The sequence below is a fragment of the Callithrix jacchus genome, chromosome 19, assembly GCF_049354715.1.
Source record: "Callithrix jacchus isolate 240 chromosome 19, calJac240_pri, whole genome shotgun sequence".
Lineage (NCBI taxonomy): Eukaryota > Metazoa > Chordata > Mammalia > Primates > Cebidae > Callithrix > Callithrix jacchus.
The window spans coordinates 13,751,799-13,766,541 of NC_133520.1; the positions used below are offsets into that span (position 1 = coordinate 13,751,799).

The window sequence follows — 14,743 nt, forward strand, 5'->3', positions numbered from 1 at the left end:
TTAATAATGTTTTCACTATATTAATGGTTGGACATGTAATTTACTGTTAAGAATTTATGTAAGAATAAGTAGAAGAAAGTTGTTGCTTATTGGTAGCATATATATTTAGAGTCAGGAATAATGATGATGCCAAACAATCAGTTTTTCCACATGGGAGGCTGAGATAGTGACATCTTTGCTGTCTGCTGTTTCAATGTACACAAACTTTGTTTTATGCACAAAATTATTTAAAAATGTATAAAATTGTCTTCAGGCTATGTGTAGAAGGTGTATATGAAAGTTAAATGGATTTTGTGTTTAAACTTGTGTCACATTTTTAAGATATCTCATTATGTATATTTAAACATTTCAAAAAAATTTTTGAAATCGGAAAAACTTCTGGTCCCAAGCATTTCAAACAAGGGATACTCAACCTGTATATTTTTTTGAATACCATGACCATTTTGCGGGCAAGAATCCTGACTTACTGATTTGATTTACAGTTCTTAGCAAAGGACATATAAAAAGACATGTACTTGTCTTTCAAGTGAAAAATAAGTTTGTTTTATTATTATTATTATTTTAACTTTTATATTCAGAGGATACATGTGCAGCCTTGTTGCATGGGTAAATTGCATGATGCTGAGGTTTGGACTTCTCTTGATCTTGTCCTCCAAGTAGTGAACATAGCACCCAATAAGTAGTTTTTCAATCCTTGTCCCAATTCCTCCCTTCTCATTTGGGGAATCCCATTGTCTACACCTCTCATTTTTGTGACTGTGTGTACCCAAGGTTTAGCTCCCACTTTTAAGTGATAGCATGAGGTATTTGTTTTTCTGTTTCTGCGTTAATTCACTTAGGATAATGCCCTAAGAAGGAGGTTGTTAAAGTAATGAAGGGGATAGAATTAAGGGGAATGTTTATTTTGTTTGCTTAATTTAGTTTTTCATCTGAGATAAGAAATGCTTAAATATGTTCACAGATAAAATCAGGAAGAGGAAGAGAATCAAGTCATTGAAAGAAAGGTCTTGAAGGGAGGGTAGAAGAATAAGATCTAGAAGAGCTGATAAGTAGGTAAAAAACATCAACTTCTCTTTCCTTGGCCATATGGGAGAAAAAGAGGCATAACCATTTGAATGATAGCTTTGGGGAGAGTTTGTTTTTATTTACGATAAAAGACATAGAGAAAACACTGAAAAACAAGCTTAGAGTATAGATTCCAGGCATTGCAGAAACATGGTCGTCAGGTATTGTCTCTCTTTTATGTACTAAACTCCTTGTTGGAGCATTCACATATATCTCATTTAATCCACCTGGTATTTTATAAAGTAACTATCATCATCACTATTATTTTATAGATGAAGTCACAAAGATTCATAGAGTTGAAGTTATTTACTAAGGTTATATAGCTATAAAGTGGCAGAGACAGGGTTCAAATCTGATCTGATTGGCTCCCTGCAGCTTTTACACTAGAATAATCTGATAAGTGACACAGAGAGCTAATTATTTCAGCTCTTTTGGGGAATTTAACTCCAGTTATCTGTCAGTGGCCTTCATGTTACACCACCTATGTTTGGGGCAAAGGAATCTGACCATGCACCTGCCCTCAGTACCTTCACAAAGGCACTGAAAGAGTTTTAACAAGGTTTGAAAATGGGACAATTGGTCAATCAACTGGTTGTTACAGAGTCCGCTCACCAGTGTTTACCAATTTAGGTTCATAATATTAAGTGATTTGAAAGGTCGTTTAAGCATCACTTAGTTACAACCTCTCCAATGTGAACATCAATACAGAGGGAATTAAAGGGTGATGCCAAGCCATCAGTATCTTAGCATTATCATTTTCTTATTATTCCTTTTAAAACCACCCTGATTTCTTTGAAGAGGTAAGCTGCATGTCTATGAGAGATTTATCAAGTCTGAATTAAAATTTTGGAGAACAATTATTATCTCAACTTATCCAAACAACCCTTAGGGATCTGAAATTATAGCTCCAGAATTTTATTTGTTATACTTTCTAAGTCTAAGAGGTACACTAGTTCACAATAAATTCCAAAGGTAACATATAAAGTAAGTCTTTAGAATGGAATGAAATAAATAATGACAGTGACATTGTCACCCATGCTGGGAAGCTGGAAGGATGATGATAGAAGAGGTTTGGTACAGATTTCCTGTAAGGTACCTGAAGCATCACAGTGAGAACAGATTTATAATATGGGCTTGGATGATATTCTGCTTACTCTTCCTTTCTTCCACAAAGCACTGTTTGCACACTCCAAGTTTTTGTCCTTAATAAGACTCAGGTTAAAGTAGCCCATCTCATCCAACATTATGCATTTCAACAGCTGCCCAGTGAAGGAACCACTTTTCTGCTTCCAGGAACACACTTTTCCCAGAAGAGTTCTCTATTCTGGCAACATGACTAAAAAATGTCTACAAAAGGCTTTCTCTATTTTGTGGCTTAAAGAAAGGATCTTAGAAATAGGATCTACATGTTAATTATAAGCCCTTCAGTGAAAGATGCCAGAGTCCTCCTTGAACCCTAAGCCATCTCTGAAAGAGCCTTTCCCAGGTGCTCTGGGGATTGTGCAACTTCACTCTAAAGAGGAAGAAAGTCTGAGAGTTTTCCTTGTTTCAACCTCTGCCTTCCTGTGTGGTCTAAGTATAATGGTCTGTTCTTAATTTTTCAAACTTTAGTCTTGCATCCTGAAACTTGAGTTCTGATTCTTGCTTAGTTAACTTTCTCTTGACTGGTTGGGACAGTGGTCTAGAAATGTGCTACACACTCCAGCCTTGCCTCTGGTTCTAATTGTGGATGTTATCTGGTCCTATCAGGATGTGCTCTATGTTCCATCTCCTACTTCTGCATGTGTTTCAAATCGCTGGAGATTTAACACCACAGATATATATCAAGAACCTGTTAGATCTCTGCTAACCTCTGCAAGGCATCCAAAACATCTGAGTAAAACAGTCCATTAAAATTTTTTATCAAATAAACTTATGATGAGAAAGGTAAATCTGCTTTAAAACTACCCTTAGGATCTGAAATTATAGCTTCAGAATTTTATTTGTTATACTTTCTGAATCTAAAAAGTACATTAGAACTACAATCTGTTAATACAATCTAATAAACTTACTAGTATTCCAGTAAAGCTCGTAAACACATAATAATAGCAGTATTCTTTTTTTTAATCCAGTCATAGAGTATGACAATGCAGACTTGGAACTACCCCATCTCATCCACTGCTGCTGGGCCCCCACATTCTATATTCTGCCTTTGATGACCTCCTTTGAGTTACTCAGAGTGTACTTTTCCACCTCTTGATTTTATTTTATCTGTGTTAGAGTTCTCGTTCTCTAGAAAGACTTCCATGACCATCTGTCTCTTTTCCAAATCGTGATTTTGATCCGGCTTATTTGTTCTACAACTCCACATTTCCCTCATCATAGATTTTATCACTGTGTATTGTGAGTATTTGATTATTTTCTGATTCCTTCATGATTTGTAAGCTCCAAAATAGCAATGATCACTTCAGTTATATTCTTGTATTATCCCTCCTATCACAGATAATGCCTGTCATTTGTAAGTAGTCATTAATATTGAAAGATTTTGTTAACATCTCAGAAGCCTGACATTTGAGCCCAGGTTTCCATTTTGTTGACTCTGCCAATAGAAGTTTCAATAATAGCATTGAAGATAATACGATGCTCCAAGTGGTGTTGCTAGGATCAAATGAGATAATGTAGGTGAAAGTGATTTATAAGCTATAAATAGGTTAATTATTACTCAGTCTTCTGTTTATATTCCTCTTGCGGTATGTTAATTTCTACTGCATTATATGTTCCTGTCATGATTTGTTTAATTCTTTCCTGGGAAAATGTTGCTTTTTTTCTTTACCATGAAAATTATAAGCAACAAAAGAATTCATTTTTTTTCCTATGTATAACTCTCACTGTTTGTCACCTGAAGAAAGTCATAGAAAATTTAGGACAGAATTTTTTGACCTACCAAGTGGTTTGCTTTTATAATTTCCACACCAACAAAATAACCAAACTGTATTTTCACTTTAAGAGTTTACCTATTTCTGTTTAACACAGTTAATATCATAAATAAACATAAAATGATAACTTAAATATGTTATCAAAATTAAAACCTGTCATTTCAGACCTATTGATATTTCATCTCTACTATGTGATCCAATTAAAAAAAACAACTATGTAGATTATTTTAGCAATATTTGGATTTTCATATGTATGAATAAAATGCATTATTTTCAAAGTAAATATAGAATTTATTTCTCAACAAATATCACCATTAATGGTGCTTTGGAAGAGAGAGCATATTGAATTAATCATAGATTTTGGCTATGGAGAGTAGGTTGAATCATACCAAATGTCCTACCATGCATGAGGAATTATCAAAGCTAGAAATAATTTAAGAAAGGAAAACAAAATCATAAACAAAGCTCCAGCTGTTTAAATATATTATAGATCAAGTAAACAGAGAGAACTTGTAGGGTCAAGGTTTTAGAACGCAGGAAAAATTAGAGTAAAAATACAGACTTCTTTCTCCCAACAGATTATCTGCCCATTCACACTTAGGGATATAGAGGCTGAGCAGAAAATGGTAGCCTTGTGGTGGCGACAAACTGATTAGGCTGGGAAGATAAACATTGGAGCTCCAGGCTACCAAGGCAAACAGGACTTGAGAAAAGGGAACCATAAAGAAGTAAGTGGAATATTCTGCATAAAATCTCTGTTCAAGAAATTTACCAGTTCTTAAGCTGTGTATGAGAGTTAAGAGGTCAAAAAACAAGCAAAAGTACTTCCATAGGACTAAATATCCAAGCAGAGATTTATTTGCTTGTTTTTTTCTTGATATTTTATGGTGCTGAGAGGTCAACTTAAATTCAAGGATGCTCAAGAAGGCAGAGCCTAGTAAACACACCATGTGTTCATTTGAGACGTCTAAAGATCTCTGCTCTGGATAAGGAAAACAGTAAGTAGAACAGCATTCACAGCATCTGAAATACCACTTGGAATCATCTCAATCCCTGATAGGATCAAAATCACTTACTTACAATATATCCAATTACCAGAAGAAAAATTAAATTCTCTCTGGAGAAAATAACATAGAGTTTCTAAAGTTTCTTACATCAAATGTCAGCATCCAAAATTAATACACATGTAACAAAATAGGGCTGAATGAATGAAAGTCAAGAGAAAAAAGGGGGTAGAAACAAACCTATAGATGATCCAGATATTAAAATACCAATTAGTCTTTAAAAATGATAATATGTCCATAAAGATAGAGGAAATATTAAAACTATAGCAAGAAAGCTAGAAAATATAAAAAAGATCAATTAAACAATTTTAGAACTTCAAATTATAGCAAACTAAAAATGTAGTAGGTGGACTTAATAGAAGATCAGACAGAGCAGAAGAAAACTGGAGAATAGGTTCATAGAATACACACACGCACATGCATCCATATATATATAGTTATTTTCTTAGCACCCAGAAAATAGCTAAGACAAATGGAATGTGGGAAAAAGGCCTAAAGATCTAACAGAAAGATAATCAGAGTCCCATAAAACAGTAAAGAATGAGATATAAACAAATTTGAAGAGATACTGGCTACAGATATTCTAAACCTGGTTCTAAATGTCACGAGAGATTCAAGAATCTCTATAGATTCCATACAGAATAAAATCAAAGAAAATGCACTTAGGCAAGTCATAGTGCAGCTGCTTTAAAAAAATAAAATAAATTCTTAAAGTATCCAATACAAAGATGCATAAGACTCATTGTTAAAGGAATACATCAAGATTAAAGATGAGTTTTCAGCAAAAAAAAAAAAAAAAAAAAATTAACTGGAAGGCAAAGAAAATAATTTTTAAAGTCTTAAAAAAAATGACTACCAACTTAAAAATACATTCTTAAAAAATGCAAGTGAAATAAGCAACAACAACAAAGAACCCTGGAAGGATATCTCATCAACTGACATACGCTAAAGAAAACACAGAGGAAGTTTTTCCTTAGGTAAAGAATTCCAGTTTAAATCATGAAAATGCAGGAAAAAAGAACAAGAAAAATGAAGAGTGTAAATATGAATAAAGCTATACAAATACTGACTTTTTAAAACAATTAAAATGGTCCTATGTCATTTCAAATATATGTAGAATTTCAATATGTAAAAATCATAATGGCTGGGCACAGTGGCTCATGCCTGTAATCCCAGCACTTTGGGAGGCCGAGATGGACAGATCACGAGGTCAGGAGTTTGAGACCAGCCTGGCCAACATGGTGAAACCCTGTCTCTACTAAAAATACAAAAACACATAGCTGGATGTGGTGGCAGGCTATAATAATCCCAGCTACTCAGGAGGCTGAGGCAGGAGAATTGCTTGAACCTGGGAGGTAGAGCTTGCAGTGAGCTGAGATAGGGTCACTGCACTCCAGCCTGGGCAACAAACTGACACTCCATGTAAAAATAATATATATATATATATATAGGAGGGACTCAAGATGGTGCGGTGAGAACAAGCCAAGATTGAAGCTCTTGGTGAATGTGTGGAGGGTGAGTCAGGGCCGCATTTCCAGACGGATCTTTGTTACCCACAGAACAGGGAAATTCTTAGGTATAAAAGAGACATAGGATGCCAGGCAGAGGTTTTGGCTGGTGCAGCTGGCAGCTGGTGCAGCCAGTGGCCAGTGCTGTAGCACAGTGGCACTCCACAACGCTCCACACAAAGGGCACTGGTCCGGGTGCCCTGTTGAACTGGCAATCTGAGACATGAGAGGGCAGAGTGGCAAATCTATCTGACTGAATTGGACTTTGACAGTGAGCCAGGCCAGGAGATTCCAGGGAAACGACATTTGGGTCAGCACAGTGGGACAAACAAAATGGCGATTCCAAACGCTCTGGGTGGAGAGTTTCAACTGCGGGCATGGCTGAACCTGGGACAGTGCAGCTCGGTGGGGGAAAGGCGTCCGCCATTAACGAGGCAATCTGCCCCTACTGATGTACATTCCCATTGTTGACGCAGCCTGCCATTGCCAAGGCAACTTGTGACAACTGAGAGACTCTGCCACAGAGCATAGCCCCTGGCAGCAGGGCGGAGACTGCAACAACAGGGCAGAGCCTGCAGGAACAGGGCGAACCTCACACCAGCAGGGCGGAGCCTCGGCAGGCAAATAGTGACTAGACTGCCTCCTAGCTGGGCAGGACAGCGCAACAGACACTCACAAAGAAAGCCCCAACCCTTCCAAGACAGAGTATCTGAGAAAAAAAGGGTTTTTTTTATGAGTTCTGCTGCAGCAGAATTAAACGTAGCAGCCTAACAGCCCTGAATGAACAACAGAGCTCACAGCTCAGCACTTGAGCTCCAAAAAAGTACAGACTGTCTCCTCAAGCAGCTCCTTGACCCCTCTATATCCAAAAGACTGACATTTGGCAGGCATCATTCTGGGACAAAGATAGCAGAAAAAGAAACGGGTAGCATCCCTCACTGTTCCACAGCTGCTATAGGTGCACCCCAGAGAAGCAGGGCCTGGAGTGGACCTCAGCAGTCGTACAGTGGAGGGGCTAGACTGGTAGAAGGAAAACCAAGTAACAGAAATACTTTATCATCAACAATCTGGGCATCCACTCAGAGACCCAATCGAAAAGTCAGCAACTATTCAGATGACAGGTGGATAAATCCACAAAGATGGGAAGAAACCAGCGCAAAAAGGAGGAAAACACCCAAAACCGGAACACCTCACCTCCTACAAAGGACAAAAACTCCTCACCAGCAAGGGAACAAAGCTGGACAGAGAATGACTGTGACGAAATGATGTAATTAGACCTCAGAAGGTGGATAATGAGATGCTTTTGTGAGCTAAAAGACCATGTTTTAAATCAATGCAAAGAAACTAAGAACCTTGAAAAAAGATTCGAAAATAACTAAGATCAAAGCTGAACTGAAGGAGATTGAGACACGAAAAACCCTTCAAAAAATCAATAAACCCAAGAGCTGGTATTTTGAAAAGATCAACAAAATAGACAGACCACTAGCCAGATTGATTAAAAAGAAAAGAGGGAACGACCAAATAGATGCAATAAAAAATGATAAAGGGGAAATCACCACAGATTCCGCAGAAATTCAAACCATCATCAGAGAATATTACAAACAACTCTATGCACATAAACTAGTAAACCTGGAAGAAATGGATAAATTCCTGGACACCTGTGGCCTCCCAAGCCTAAACCAGGAGGAAGCTGAAACTATGAATAGACCAATAACAAGGTCAGAAGTCGAGGCAGCAATAAAGAGCCTATCTCACAAAAAAGCCCAGGTCCAGATAGGTTCACAGCCGAATTCTACCAGACACACAAAGAGGAGCTGGTACCATTCCTTCTAAAACTATTCCAAATAATCCAAAAAGAGGGAATCCTTCCCAAATCATTTTATGAGACCAACATCATCCTGATACCAAAATCCGGCGGAGACCGAACAAGGAAAGAAAACTTCAGGCCAATATCCATGATGAACATAGATGCAAAAATCTTCAATAAAATATTGGCAAGCCGATTGCAACAGCAAATCAAAAAACTTATCCATCATGATCAAGTAGGATTCATCCCGGGGATGCAAGGCTGGTTCAACATACGCAAGACTATCAACATAATTCACCACATAAACAGAACCAAAAACAAAAACCACATGATTATCTCAATTGACACAGAGAAGGCATTTGACAAAATTCAACAGCGCTTTATGCTAAAAAACCCTCAATAACCTCGGTATTGATGGAACGTATCTCAAAGTAATATAAGCTATTTAAGACAAACCAACAGCCAATTCATACTGAATGGACAAAAACTGGAAGCATTCCCTTTGAAATCCGGCACTAGAAAAGGATGCCCTCTTTCACCACTTCTATTCAATATAGTACTGGAAGCTCTAGCCAGAGCAATCAGGCAAGAAAAAGAAATAAAGGGTATTCAAATAGGAAAGGTGGAAGCCAAATTGTCTCTATTTGCACACGACATGATAGTATACATAGAAGACCCCATTGCCTCAGCCCAAAAACTCCTGAAACAGATAAGCAACTTCAGCAAAGTCTCAGGATATAAAATCAATGTGCAAAAATCACAAGCATTCGTCTACACCAATAACAGACTTAAAGAGAGCCAAATCAAGAACGAACTGCCATTCACAATTGCTACAAAAAGAATAAAATACCTTGGAATACAACTCACAAGGAATGTAAGGGACCTCTTCATGGAAAACTACAAACCACTGCTCAACGAAATAAGAGAGGACACAAACAGATGAAGAAACATTCCATGTTCATGGTTAGGAAGAATTAATATCGTGAAAATGGCTATACTGCCCAAAGTAATTTACAGAATCAATGCTATCCCCATCAAGCTACCATTGACTTTCTTCACAGAACTGGAAAAAACCACCATAAGCTTCATATGGAACCAAAAGAAAGCCCGTATAGCCAAGTCAATTCTAAGCAAAAAGAACACAGCGTGGGACATCACACTACCAGATTTCAAACTATACTACAAGGCTACAGTAATCAAAACAGCATGGTACTGGTACCAAAACAGAGATATAGACCAATGGAACAAAACAGAGGCATTGGAGGCAACACAACATATCTACAACCATACAATCTTTGATAACCCTGACAAAAACAAGCAGTGGGGAAATGCCTGTTTAATAAATAGTGTTGGGAAAACTGGCTAGCCATGTGCAGAAAGCAGAAACTGGACCCCTTCCTGACACCTTACACTAAAATTAACTCCAGATGGATTAAAGACTTAAACATAAGACCTGGCACCATAAAAACCCTAGAAGAAAATCTAGGCAAAACCATTCAGGACATAGGAGTAGGCAAGGACTTCATGAACAAAACACCAAAAGCATTGGCAACAAAAGCCTAAATAGACAATGGGGCCTAATCAAACTCCACAGCTTTTGCACGGCAAAAGAAACAGTCACTAGAGTGAATCGGCAACCAACAGAATGGGAAAAAATTTTTGCAGTTTACCCATCTGACAAAGGGCCGATATCCAGAATTTACAAAGAACTCAAACAGATTTACAGGAAAAAAACAAACAAGCCCATTCAAAAATGGTCAAAGGATGTGAGCAGACACTACAAAAGAAGACATATATGAGGCCAACAATCATATGAAAAAATGCTCATCGTCACTGGTCATCAGAGAGATGCAAATCAAAACCACATTGAGATACCTTCTCACGCCAGTTAGAATGGCGATCATGAAAAAATCTGGAGACAACAGATGCTGGAGAGGATGTGGAGAAAAAGGAACACTTTTACACTGTTGGTGGGAGTGTAAATTAGTCCAACCATTGTGGAAGATGGTGTGGCGATTCCTCAAGGCCTTAGAAATAGAAATTCCATTTGACCCAGCAATCCCATTACTGGGTATATATCCAAAGGACTATAAATCATTCGACTATAAGACACATGCACACGAATGTTCATTGTAGCACTGTTTACAATAGCAAAGACCTTGAACCAACCCAAATGCCCATTGATGATAGACTGGATTGGGAAAATGTGGCACATATACACCATGGAATATTATGCAGCAATCAGAAATGATGAGTTTGTGTCGTTTGTAGGGACATGGATGAATATGGAGAACATCATTCTCAGCAAACTGACACAAGAACAGAAAATGAAATACCGCATATTCTCACTCATAGGCGGGCGATGAAAAATGAAAACACATGGACACAGGGAGGAGAGTACTAAACACTGGGGTCTATTGGGGGGAAAAGGGGAGGGCCAGCGGGGGTTGAGCTGGGGATGGATAGCCTGGGGAGAAATGCCAAATGTGGGTGAAGGGGAGAAAGGAAGCAAAACACACTGCCATGTGTGTACCTATGCAACTGTCTTGCATGTTCTGCACATGTATCCCAAAACCTAAAATGCAATAAAAAATTAAAAAAAAATTATAACACAAATTTGAGAATTGGGCATATGAAACTAAGAAAGTAGGAATTTAAGATAAACTCTAATAAGTAAAGGATAACTGTTGTAATCTCTAAGGTAAACACTAAAGAATAATATACACAAGGGGAGGGCAAGATGGCAGATTCGATGCAGCCAGGTAAAATAGCTTCCACCAAGGGACCAAGACTGCCGGTGTGCTCCTAACAGCTCTCCAGAGGGAAGGCACTGAGAGTGGATGGAGGAAAGACACAAAAGTTGTGCTGAAGTGGAAGAAAGCGTGGAAGCATGCATGGGGCATCTGCACGCCAGGATTTGTTCCTGGCCCACAGTTTTTCTGGAGGATTGGGCAAGTTGAACTGGCGAGGGGCAACCTACTCTCTCCATGGACCTCTGAAATCCCAGCAGAAGATCCACCACCAAAGACACTGAAGTTTTCAGGGATAGCTGCTTAGAGAAGTGGTAGGGGCAATAAGCCAGATAATGTGCAGTTCAGAGGGTTTGGTGTGGGAGCATCTCTAGTGGAGCACAGCCAGGGATGGCCATCTTCCTAGGCTCAACTTGCTTTCATAGGAGACTTTAGCCCTAGCAGAAATGTTGGTTCTGATCTCTACAGGGGGATCTTGCCAATCAGATGGGGCTGCTCCAACCTGAGCACCCCTTGGACTGCTAGCCTCTCCCAGAGCCCTGCCTTGGCCCCTTCTAGTTGCAGGGCAGTCTTGGGTGCCCTGGGAGCATAGCTTCAGCACTGGTCGACCATGCCTGACCAGCAGAGTTCCAGTGGGGTGCCCCTATGGCTACACACCAGTCTGCTTGCTCCTTTTTCATATTGTAGTTTTTCAAGGGCCCATGGCAACTCCACATATCACTTTGTTGGTGTCTGTCTGCATTGATAGGTTTTGCTTTCCTGGCACCATCAATGTGTGGGAGTGCAGTTTGCCTCCCCTTCAGCCCCTGCCAACCACTATTGCAGATGGAGCTTTTGTGGGCACTGAGCCAGACAACCCTGCCCTTACCAGTGCTTTACCCTTGTGCTGACACTGTGCAGAAAACGGGATCCTCCCCTGCCCTGAGCAATTACTCCTGATTGTGGGGCACAGAAAAGGCATCCAGACCTGTGCCTGCCAGTACCTCCCTACCATCTCCAGCCAACACCACTTCCAGAGTGACCTGGCAAACAGTCACCAGCAGGCCCCCCACCCATACCTAGCTGTGCTGTCATCAATACTGTGGTGAATGCTGGCAAGGAAGCAGGCATCCCAGCCCCTGCCAGCACTCTGCCACATCTGCTCCACCTTGGCACCGCCACTGCAACTGATTCCTAACCTCTAGGAGCCAGAGAACAAAGTTGGGGCCCAATACAAGTCCCTTTGTGTTAGTGCACCCGCTCCAGAATTTGGGAGCTGAGCATTGGCCACCTAAATTCTTCCAGAATTGAAGCCTGTTAGCTGAATTCACCTTACACTACAATTAAACCCTCAAGGTTATCAGATAGGAAAAAGGAAAAAAATTCAAAGGTCAGCAGCCTCAAAGATTGAAGGTAGATAAACCCATAAAAATGAGAAAGAATCGGTGGATGAACTGCGCCCCACCCCCCGCCAATCCAAAATAAAAAAAAAACATAAGAAGCCAGAGTGCCTTCTTTCCTCCAAACAACTTACAAACCTCTCCAGCAGGAGTTGTGAACTGGACTGAGATGGTTGAAATGACAGAAATAGAATTTGGAATATCAATAGAAATGAAGATTATTGAGTTAACAAGAGTACAGTGACAGTTCAAAGAAGCTAAACATTGTGATAAAACAATGCAGGAGTGGACATACAAAATAATCACTAAAGAAAAGAAGATAACTGACCAGGTAGAGCTAAAAGACACACTACAAGAATTTCTTAATGCAATCACAAGTATTTAATAGCAGGATAGACCAGGAGGAGGAGCTAATCTCAAAGTCTGAAGACTGACTTTTTAAAATAGGAAAGTCAGACAAGAATAGTGGAAAAAGAATGAAAAGGAATAAACAAGGCCTCCAAGAAATATGGGATTATGTAAAGAGACCACATTTATGATGCATTAGTGTCCCTGAAAGAGATGGGGAGAATAGAACCAACTTGGAAAACATATCAGGATATCATCCATGAGAGCTGCCCAACCTGTCTATAAAGACCAACATTCAAATTTAGCAAATGCAGAAAACCCCAGTAAGATACTTCACAAGAAGATCATCCCCAAGACACAAAATTATCAGACTCTCCAAGGTCAAAATGAAAAAAAAAAAAAAGTTAAAAGTAGTAAAGGAAAAGGTCAGGTCACATACAAAGGGAAGCCCATCAGACAACAGCAGACCTCTTAGCAGAAACACTATAAATAAATAAATAAATCCATTAAAGAGTGAGTAAAGGATCTGAACAGACATTGCTTAAAAGAAGATATGCAAATGGCCATTATAAATAATAAATAAGATAGACAATATGGTCATCTCAATATATACATGAAAATATTTGATCACATTTGTTGCTTATTCATTACAAATAAAAATCATAAAATTAAGAACAAAAAGCATTATCCTCAATCTTGTAAATGGCATCTATAAAACATCTACATTAACTTTATATTTAATAGTGAAATATTGGAAGATTTTTTTCAGGTGAAATCAAAGGCTGAACACAACTTCTATTCAACACTGTAATAGAAGTCCCCACCACTTGAGTAAAATGAGAAAGAAAATCAGGTAAAGTCAAAGAGAAATGAAGACATTGTCGTTTTCAATTGTAATGGTTATTTATGTAGACAATCCCAAGGAATGTATAGCTAAACTATTAGAGTTAATTAATGGATTTAGGAATATTTGTGATATAAAGTCAATGTCCAAAAATCAATGGTATTTCTATATCTTAGTAAACAATTATTGAAGATGAAGCTTATTTCTTTAGTTATAAAAATTAGTTTTAATATAAAAATTATAATTACCAAGGACATAGAAATAATTTAATGAAAGACCTACAAGAACACAGAAGACCTGAAAACATTACTGAGAGAAACTAAAGAAGTCCTAAATTCATGGAATAATATATTTTATTCATGAATAAAGTTGTTAAATATTACAATATATCATTTATTGCTAAATTGATCTATAGATATAATGCAATCTCAGTGAAAATTCCAGTCATTTAGAGAAAATATAAAGCTGATTCTAAAATTAATACAAAAAGCAAATAATTAAGAATAGACAAAGGAACTTTGAAGAATGAAGTTAGAAGACTTAAATTACTAGATATCTGGTCTCATTAGGTTACAATAATCAAGTGTGTGGTACTGGCACAAGGATAGACAAATAAGTCAATGGAACAGAATGTGTAATTCAGCAACAGATTCATGTTTGGTCACCTGATTAGAATCCAAATATTACTGCAACCGATGGTCTAATCTATAATAGAGCTAGAACTACAGGATATTCCTATGGTGAAATGAAGAACATTGATCCTTACTTCATACCAGCCATAAAAATAAAAGTCAGGTGGAATTGAAGAAAATAAAAACAATAAAACTTATCTAGATGATAATATGAGACAGAGACTATCTTTATGACTGATACACAGGCAAAAATTTGTTAAGCAAAGATTTGATAAGCAGAAAACAAATAGCAATAACCATAAAATAAAAGCTTAATGAATTTGATTTCATTAAAATTAGAAATTCTTGTTTATTAAAAGTTACTATAAAGAGAATGAAAGACAAAACACGGAGAAGAATATATTTATAACATATTATATCTAATAGAGGAC

At 38.0% G+C, this 14,743-nt stretch overlaps 1 long non-coding RNA gene across 1 annotated transcript in view; it reads left to right on the plus strand.

Annotated features, from left to right (window-relative positions):
• The first annotated feature begins 4,868 nt into the window (after positions 1–4,868).
• Positions 4,869–14,743, plus strand: part of LOC144580353 (uncharacterized) — a 260,125-nt gene continuing 250,250 nt past the window's right edge. The window contains exon 1 of the long non-coding RNA XR_013529729.1: positions 4,869–4,978. This is a non-coding gene — a long non-coding RNA (uncharacterized LOC144580353). The remainder of the gene's footprint in view (positions 4,979–14,743) is intronic.